We start from the raw sequence: 9,377 nt of genomic DNA on the forward strand, positions 1-9,377 counted from the left end.
CAGCTATGTTATGGAAGCAGGGCCCCAATCTCAGGCATGAGAGAGGAGACAGGAAAGCAAATCTTGACTTTCTCACTCTCCTAACCGGAGGCAAAGGCTGTAGTCCTGCCTGTAGAGAGGAAAGCGCAAGGGACCCTAAGACACGGGGCTGGAGGGAAAGGCTTAGAACCCAGAAGGAACTGTTTTGGACTTTAAACTGGGGGGGGGGGTTGTCCACAAATCAGATCGTCCTGGAATCACCTGGGGGTGATTTTGAAAAACACAGATTCCCCACAATCATCCCCAATCCCAATCCCACTGACGCAGATGCTCACAAGAGCACTTTGGGATTCAGGCACCTAGCAGCCTCAGACACCTCAGACACTCCTAATTCTAGGATGAAACCTACCTCCTATGATGGTTACCAGGCTTTCATTTCTTATAACATCCCCTATGTTCCTGAGTCATCCTAAAATCCAGCTGTTCCCTGGAGCCATCTGGATGTGCAGGTAGAAGTGAGAGGTTGATGGGGTAGAGGAGGAAGTGAGTGGGGGAAGTCAGGTTAAGGGGCCAGACTTTACGGGAACCCCCACCCCCCCCAGGCCCAGGGTGGCAGCTGGGACAAGGAAGTCGGGTTCTCTAAGGGAGAGAGAGGCTAGGTTTCCACTTGCTTGGACACTTCTCTTATGAAAGGCTTTCTTCTCAAAAGTGGCCCTGGAACTGGTGAGGACATAAAGGGCAGAGCCAGAAGGTGGCCCAAGGGTGGCAATAGGTGGCCTCAGGACTGAATCTGTCCATGGTTGGGTTCTGATGGGATGGTATTGTGTTTCTGTGATCTGCCACTTCCTTTACTGGCTTGCATGTGACCTGCTGTGAGAAGGAAATGGCCCCATAAACTTGAGTTGAAGCCACAGCTCTGGCAAGAGCGGTCTGTGCCCCTGGTCTAAGCCCCTTCCCTCTCTGGGGTGCCCTCTCCCTAGGTGAATAATGGAGAAGGCAATGTGGTGACCCAGAGTCCCTTTCTGCTCTAATGTTTTATGATAATGTAAGATGGAAGCCCAGGGAAGCTTGGTGACCTACAAAAACACAGACAGAGGCTCGGGGATCTTTGTGACCTACCAAACTCCACCCCTATGGCTAGTGGCTTTCAGTTAGGGCTTAGCTTATTGTAACTCCATTTCACAGATGGGAAAATGGAGGTACTCAGTGATGTGCCTGAAGTGAGATGGTCTTTTGGCTCCTGATATGTTTAATCCTCTTTTTAGTAGTAACTGGACTTTCCAGGGCTTTATATTCCCCCTTCCTTCCATCTCCCACTTCCCATGAGGACCAAGCTTTGGGACTGTCACACAATTTGCTATATCTTCAGTGTCCTCTAGAGGGCGCCGCTGCTCAGAGCTGTAGGAAGACCCAGCACTTGATGGAAACCACTGTTTGGGTTTCTTTGGGTCTAATGGAATGGAGTAGTGGCCTGGCTAAGGATTGCCTGAGTGGGTATTGTCAGTTTTCTCCTTGTCAAGAACTGAAAGGAATTTGGAGTGCAATGGTCTGTTAGTTCGTTTATTCACTCATTCAACTATTCTATTTTGTGTGCCTGGCATTGGGTTAGCTACAGCACACAGCAGATACAAAAGGTCCTTGCCTTGGTTTCCAGGCATCCCCACCAGGAACCATCATGGACAGTGAGTTTCCAATGGATCTTGATCTGGAAGAGTGGTCCTCAGTGTCTCCATTTTGCAGATACTGAACAAGAGGCTCAGAGAGGCAAAGCCATTTCCTGACTGGTATGCAGATACCCAGTGCCCAGTTCCCATGACTCCAACTCCAGTGCACACATTGAACACATCCAGCTCCTCACTCCTTGCTGGGAGCTGTGTGTAGGGGAGGTGCTGACAGCACCCGCTCCCCTCCCCCACTCCCACAGCAGAAGGCATCACTATGGCAACCCTGCCCCAAACAGCAACCTTCTTTGGCTTCGAGATCACATGTCCCCAATTGCTGATGCTGTAATTTTCCATAGCAGGACCTTGAAAAGCCTCAAAGGTAATAATAACAGCTGCTTTTTAAAAACTGTCTGTCTACTTTGTGCCAGGTTCACTATTCGCTTTATCTTGAACCCCCATGATTTCCCTACAAGTCCATTTCACAGATGCAGAAACAGGCTCAGAGAAGATAAGTGCATTACCCAAGGGCACACAGCCAGGATTTCAGCCTACATCTGGACTGCCAAATTTTTTTCTACTTTATCTCTGTGGCCCTGTCTTCTTTCCCCATTTTCCGCCTGTTGTCTGTCTCCCTGTCAAATCAGCCCTTTTGCTCTCCAACCCCAAGTCTTCAGGCACACAGTAGGGCGTGGCCTGGCCTAATGACTGAAGGGAGTTCTGGAGTAGTTTCTCGGTCTTGACACTGCTAACATTTTGGGCTGAATGGTTCTCTGCTGTGTGTGTGTATGTGTGATATATATATACACATGAGCATGTAGCTTTACTTTTTGTATTACAAAACATTGTAAGATGCTTAGCAGCATCCCTGGCTTTTCTCCATAGCAAGTAATAGCATCCTCCTCTTCTTTGGTGATAACAAAAAATGTCTCCAGACCATGGCCTAATGTTCCCAGGGAGCAAAAGTGCCCTCAATTAAAAACCACTGCTTTATAGAAATAAGGGGTCAAGGTCAAATTGATAACAGCCTCTCCCTGCTGTTAGACTTCCAGGAGGCAGGGGGCAAGAAGAGAGGACTGGTTTATTCACAGCTGTGTTATTCATACCTAACATAGTGCTGGGTACACAGCAAGTACTGCTGAGAGAAGAATGAATGAATGAATGGATGGATGGATGGATGGATGGATGGATGATTGGTTTCTGTGGATTTGGCACATTCTGGGACTGAAGGTCTGGGTTCGTCCTGTTCAGATCCTCACCAATTTGCTTTGGCATGGGGTATAGTCCTTTCCCTCTCTGGAGCCCAGGTTCCTTTTGTGATCTCTTAAGTGGGAATCATCACAGGCCCCAAAGGCCCTGGGCATCCATGGTCTGGGGACAACCAGAGACCAGGGGGCTGAAGAGGGACTGCCCCCAGTCCAGACAGTGCAAAACTGCCTACTCCTGTCTTTCTTTTTCTTATGCTCACCCCTCAAGCCAAATCCATTATAGAGACAGGCAAACCCCTACCTGCAATATTGACCCTATTCAGGAGACATAGCCCCTTTTTTTGGGTGAATGTCTTAAAAGGAAAAACATGTAACCTCAAAGGTAACCAAATATCCAAATCGTGATGCCCAGCATCACACACCCCAAATCCACCTATTCATGAGTTTAACAAAAAGCTTCTTTAGGATACACTGTAAGGCTATTGAGAGGGAGTGAAGTTGCCTCTCACACACCCCAGCCAGCCCACAGGGCCCACCCTCACACACACACACACACACACACACACAGCTGCTTACAAGGAGGCTCTGAGTTTTTAAAAGTAAACTCAACCATTTCCGTTCTTGCCCTGGATTCAACTTTTGAAAAAAGGAACCGTTTTACCGGTTCCCTCACACATTCCCCTGTCTCTGGTCCTCCTCCTGCCTATACTCCAGCTCCTTCTTTCCCTCTCCAGCCCTAAGCTGCCTCCTCCAGAATCCCTCCTCTGCAGACATCTTTTTAACCTGTCCAGGGGTCCATACCCCTTCACAAGGATGGGGTATCTTGTTGGGATCTGGGGGAAGGGAGCAGCCACCCCCAAAGGAGATGCCATTGAGACAGCTCCCTATGCCCCAAGGAACAGGGCTTTCTTGTGGAAGGAGGCAGCAATGCGGCTTCCATCTGGACCTAGAGCATGGGTTTGGGACAGCAGGAGAGTAACACTACTGTCTCCAGCAATTGCTTCCTCTTTCAGGTAACATCCTCAGGACAGCCATTGCTCTGTCCCCTCCCCTGTTCTGTTGGTAAGCAGGGCTGTCCCCCACACCCTGCTTCCTTTCTGACTCTGAGTCTTCTTTCTTGAGCTTGTCTAACACCCTCAACCTGCCTCCTCCTCTAGCTGCCTTCATTCCCAGACACCTAGGAGTCAGGTTGGGCACTGGTATAGCTGCAGCAGGGACACCCCAGTGCCTGCCACCAGGAGCACGAGGCAGGGATTTCTCAGAGACAGAAACATCATTGCCACTGATGTCTTTCAAACTTTTTCCATCACAACTCGGAGTAATAAACACATTACGCAAACATCACATTTGGATATATTTGCACATATACACATACATGGTGAATATTTGTACCCTCATAGAGAACTGAAGAACATTTAACAGAAATAAAACTTTTTGGAAACAATACTTACCCTTAACTACATAGGAGGCACTATAAAATTTTTCTTTCTTATTTCATTAAAGCCCCCACTAAATTGGTGTCACAGTCTACAGTTGGACTAATCCTGTGCTAGCTGTTCCTACAGACAGACTAAAAGTGAGACTCTAAGCAGACTCCTGTGGGTCTCCCCTGGCTCAGCTGAGGTCCCCTAGTGCCTGAACAGAAGGGTCTTGGGGGATCTTTTTCTAGAAGGCATCATTTAAAATTAACCCATACTAAAAGTTGGGACATGCATTCTCTGACTAAGACAGAATAGGCAGAACTTGGTAACCATCCTGACTTTACGGCTTGTAACCTCAAGGGAGCCAAGGAGCTGGCAGAGAGGAGGAATTGGGAGTATGGTGTCTACTGAGGCATGGACAAGGCACCCACAGTATGTCTTTTAATCTTCACAAATATCCACTTCTGAAGGTATTTTCCCCCTTTTGAGAAAAAAGGAAACTGAGCCTCAGGGAGACTCGGGAACCTCACCAAAGTCATGTAGCTGGTAAGTGGCTGTGCTGGGATTTGAACCCAGGTCTGTCTTGCATGCCACACACATGGCTCTTCCCCACCTTCTTAGAAGGGGAGCTCTATCTTGAAGCTTCCCTTTAGCTGGGGAATGGGCACATGAGGATGGAGAACACACCACCGTGGCATGCAAGGGTGGGGATTGCCTGGGATGGGAACGTGTGCATGGACAGGATGTGTGCCCGAGGGTAAGTGGGGCTGCCAAACAGTAAGAATCCTAATGCGAGTATAATTAATTAAGATTTTCCATAGAAAAATTTAGGGAAAGACAAATTACTTAATACTAAAATTAATAATAACATTGAGTGGCTACTGAGTGCTTGTCTTGTGGTGGGCACTTTGCTAAGCCCTTTGCTTGAGTCATCTCAGCTACTATTTACTCAGTATCTACTGTGAGCCAGCATTGAGCACAGAGTCTGGCTTCTGGGTGGCACTCAGAAGACATTAGGGAATGAATGAACATAACCTCCTGGCACTAGAAACCACACACAAACCTTCCTAAATTAAACATAATGTGAGGAATTCCAGCATCTGTGAAAGATATCTTCTTCCTTTGGGCCATTCCTTCATCTAAAACTTTTTAAACTAGGGAGATCTTGTGTTCTATATTTTTTTTTCTTATAGGTTAGAAATACCCCCCTGCCCCACCCTTTGCTCCTGCCCCTATCAAGCCTTGGCCATTGCTTCCCCATTGCCCTGAAGATTCTGGGTTGTTACTTCCTGGGTTCAGTGATAGACAGGTCAACACTCCGCATCTGTCTTCACAGTGCCAGCTGAACTGCCTTGCCTAGGGCACATGGGGCAACCTAACTGCTCCTTATTCATGGGCACCCAGAAGGCAAGAAAGAGAAATAAGGATTAGCATTCAGACTTTTAGACTCTCAAATCAGAAGGAGTGACTGGCTATGGCCTCAGAAAACTTAGACTATGGTCCTGTCTTCCCCTATGACACAGTGTGACCTTTGGGAAGTCATTGCACCTTTCTGGGTTCCCTTTCCCTTATCATGAGATGAGGTGGGTGTGTTTTCAAGGCCAAGAGTTCTCCCAAACTGTCAGACACCTTCCCACTGCGACACTCAGGACCAGAAACAGCACATTAACCCAATTCAGCTTTGTGTTTCCCTCTTTTCCTCCTGGCAGCCACCCCCACAGAACTGGAATTTACACATCAATCAAAATACAGGGACCTGAGCTGCTTGATGGTGAAACCCTAGTAGAATCCCTCCTGTCAGAAGCCAGCTCCTGATTGCAGAGATAATGATGGAAAAGTTGGGGTTGAATCCTATCTCCCACCCAGAGATAACCCTCCACCTCTCCAGCTTGTACTGGCCTAGAATGTGGGTTCAGTTAACATAATTGATAACCTCCTACCCAACCCTAGTTTTGGAAAGGGCTCCTGCTCCACTATTGTTGACTTTATTTGCAGAGTATCCCAGAGATGAAAAAGCTGTCCCTGGTCCCCTCCTCTTTCTGCATTGAGAAATGCCCCTTCTTGGTGGACAGATGCATGTTCAGAGCACTGCTCTCCTCTCCCTTATGGGCAGCTCAGTAGCCCTGTTCCAGATTCTGCCAATCTCTTCCCAGCCTTTTCTTCACTTCTCAGATGCCTTGTGGTCCCTGCAGTAAGCTAAGTGGTTAAGGAAATGAAGCTGATGAGTTCTCTCGGCCTCTGCTCTGGCACCTCTGTATACCTGACAAGCTGCCCACATCATTTAGTGGATTCCCTGGCTTTAGGACCAAGGAGGCCTCCTCTTCCCCAGCTGACAGAGCTCAGAAGATGCACCCCTCCAACAGCTCCAAAAAGGCACAGCAGGGATTTGAACTCATGTCTTCTTGATTTTAAAGCTGCTTCTCTGTCAACTACACATCAATATATCCTCTCATATTCTAGAACTTGAAAACGAACAGGGAATTGGCAGCAAAATCTCCCTTGTTCCTTTACTTAATTCTGGACACCCGGAGACAGGAGCCCCTTCTCACGTGTGTTCTTTAGCCCCATTCACTCTGAGTGGGCAAGAGTGAGAAAGTTTGCTCAACTCTACTGAGGATGCAGTTGGTGATGCCGGGAGCCTCGGGTACACACACACCCACACACAGGGGAGACCGAGGCAGCGCAGCCCCAACGCAGAGGCGCACAACCTCAGCATGGATTCGGGACGCCCAGAGAGAACCTTTCTCTGGAGGGAAAGAGACAGTTACCTTGAAGAGTTGGACTCCCTCCTCAAAGAACTTCAGTCCCGTACACCTGGAGAGGCAGCCGGGGACTCCTGAGGCCAGGAGGCCTGGGTCTCGCTGCGCAGCGTAGGAGACACTCGGCACGGGCGCTTGCGCACCCCTCCTCCTGCTGGCGTGCTGTCCGCAGGTCCCCTCGGGCGGTGGCCGCAGCGGCAGCGGCGGGGTTGCGGAGTCCCGACTGAACCAGAGAAGGGACACTCAGAAAGGTGCCCGGAGTCCCTTGGAGCCCGCGTCAGATGCCGGCAGGCGAGGGTACGGAGAGAGAGAGAGAGAGAGAGAGAGAGAGACCTTGAGCGGTGCCGTGCGCGTCCTCAGCTCTGTGAGCCCCCTCTAGAACCGCGGGGTTGGTAGGTGGGCGGGCGGGCAGGCGGGCATGGCGCGCGGTGACACATACATAGGGGCGGGCGGGGGAGGGGAGGGCACTCCAGGGGTGAGGGGCGGGAGGGGGAGAGCGCAAAGGGAAGCCCCACCCCCCGGGGGACCGAGGGGCGGCCACCAGGGGAGGAGAAAGCAGAGGCGTCTGGAGCGCGCTGGACCCCGGCTCCAGACCCGCGCGCCACTGGGGAAGCCGCTCGGCGCGCAGGGCGCGAGAGGAGCGCTGCCCGCGGCGGCGTGGACCCGGCATCTCGGAGGCCCGCGGAAGGGAGACAGCGCGCGAAGGGCTGAAGGGCCGCGTCTGCATTGCGGTCGGCAGCTCCGCAGTCGGAGGGGCCCCGAAAGGCTGCACCCGCAGAGCAGCCCCGAGCGCCCGGGTGTGATCGGAGAGCTGCCGGCTGGGTTTCCCCAGCCAAACCCGGGCAGGGAGGGAGCGGTCCCCTGCTTTCGGGCTGCAATTTAAAAGACCCTCCACAGAGGAGCTGGCTGAAAGTTTGGGGACTGGGGTACACAGGGATGGCAGGGGGGGCAGAGACAGGCGGTAAGGAAGCAGCACGGAGGTGTACCAGGGCAGAACGCTGAATGAGTCTTTTAAATCCAGGAGAAACCAAGGACATCTCAAATGAAAAGCAGAATTCATCTGTATCGCTCTAACTCCAGAACCTCTAAAGCATGTTTTTTTTTTTGTTTGTTTGTTTGTTTGTTTCTGGGAAAATGAATAAAAAGACTAACAGTTTTGAGTATCTTCTATGAATCTACCTACATTAATGTTATTTAATTTCTCTAAAGAGCCCAGTAAACATTAAAACTCTCAAGCCCTCTCCCCCAGATGATGTGAAACTGAGGTTTAGGAAGTGGTGGAGTTACCTACTCAAGGTGGGGGTCTGAATTCAAACCCAAGGTCAAACTCTCTGTGCTACAAGAGCTGCTGGTTAAAGCTGCAGCAACTTTTTTTGGGGATCTAAACTGGCTGGTGGCCTTCAGGGTCCTTATGGAGGAAGTGGTATGCTTCCCACTAAGATTTGATGGACTCAGTCAAAGTGGCAAAAGCCTCATGCCCCTCATTGGGCAAGGACTGAAGCACAAAGTGGATTCTTTGTGGACTGCACATTACAGAAGAGATAAATCAAGCTCTTCTTTGATTGCCAGGAACATAGTGCCTCAGTTTTCCCCAGAATTGTGTGGGTATCCTTCTGGCCACCTCTGCTTGAGCTGGGACTGTCTGGCCCATAGTGTTCTCTGTAAACCCCCTTTTCTCTCGTCTGTTCAGAGAAGTGAGGTTCCTGGGCAGACAGCTGTGCACACTCCACCCACCTGTCTCTTGGAGCTGTGGCTAAGGTGCTCCATTAGTTGGCTGTTCTTGATTCCCCCCTTTTCACCTGAGTATCTGGGTCAGGTCTCTACATTACAGAGCACTTAAAGCACAGTGGAGCTGAGTGTGGTGGTGCCTACCTGTAATTTCAATGATTCACGCGAGGTAGAGGCAAGAGGATGGCAAGTTTGAGGCCAGCCTGGGCAATTTTAGTGACCCTGTCTCAAAAAAAAAAAAAAAAACAAAAAAAAAAAAACAAAGGTGGGGTGGTGTTGGTGATGTAGCTCAGCAGTAGAACCTGCTTAGGTTCAATCCCCATATGAAGGGAAAGGGGGAGGGGGAAGAAGGGCAAAAGAAAAGGCACAGCACACAGCTGTCGTCCCTCTCAGACAAATGGGAGGAAATCTTACAAATTACTGGCCCTGATGAAATGACCCTTCAAGAAAAACCAAGTTCCAACTAGAAGGGGCATGAATTCTCATGCCAGTGTTTGCCTAATGCTTCGGGTGGGAAAAGACTATTCTTGTCTGTAAAATGTCACACATCCTAATCCTTCTAGGGAGGATGAAGGACAGTTTTAGTCAGGGACAAATATTAATTAGGTAATTCATCTTTGT

The 9,377-nt window shown here is 49.8% G+C and overlaps 1 protein-coding gene across 1 annotated transcript in view; it reads right to left on the reverse strand.

Annotated features, from left to right (window-relative positions):
* The window catches only part of Acan (aggrecan), a 67,117-nt gene extending 59,290 nt beyond the window's left edge, over positions 1 to 7,827 (reverse strand). Inside the window, 1 exon segment of the mRNA XM_048790280.1 lies at positions 7,038 to 7,827. The gene's annotated coding sequence lies outside the window, so the exon portion shown is untranslated.
* Positions 7,828 to 9,377: the final 1,550 nt, after the last annotated feature.

This window comes from Marmota marmota, unplaced genomic scaffold (genome assembly GCF_001458135.2).
Source record: "Marmota marmota marmota unplaced genomic scaffold, marMar, whole genome shotgun sequence".
NCBI classification, from domain to species: domain Eukaryota; kingdom Metazoa; phylum Chordata; class Mammalia; order Rodentia; family Sciuridae; genus Marmota; species Marmota marmota.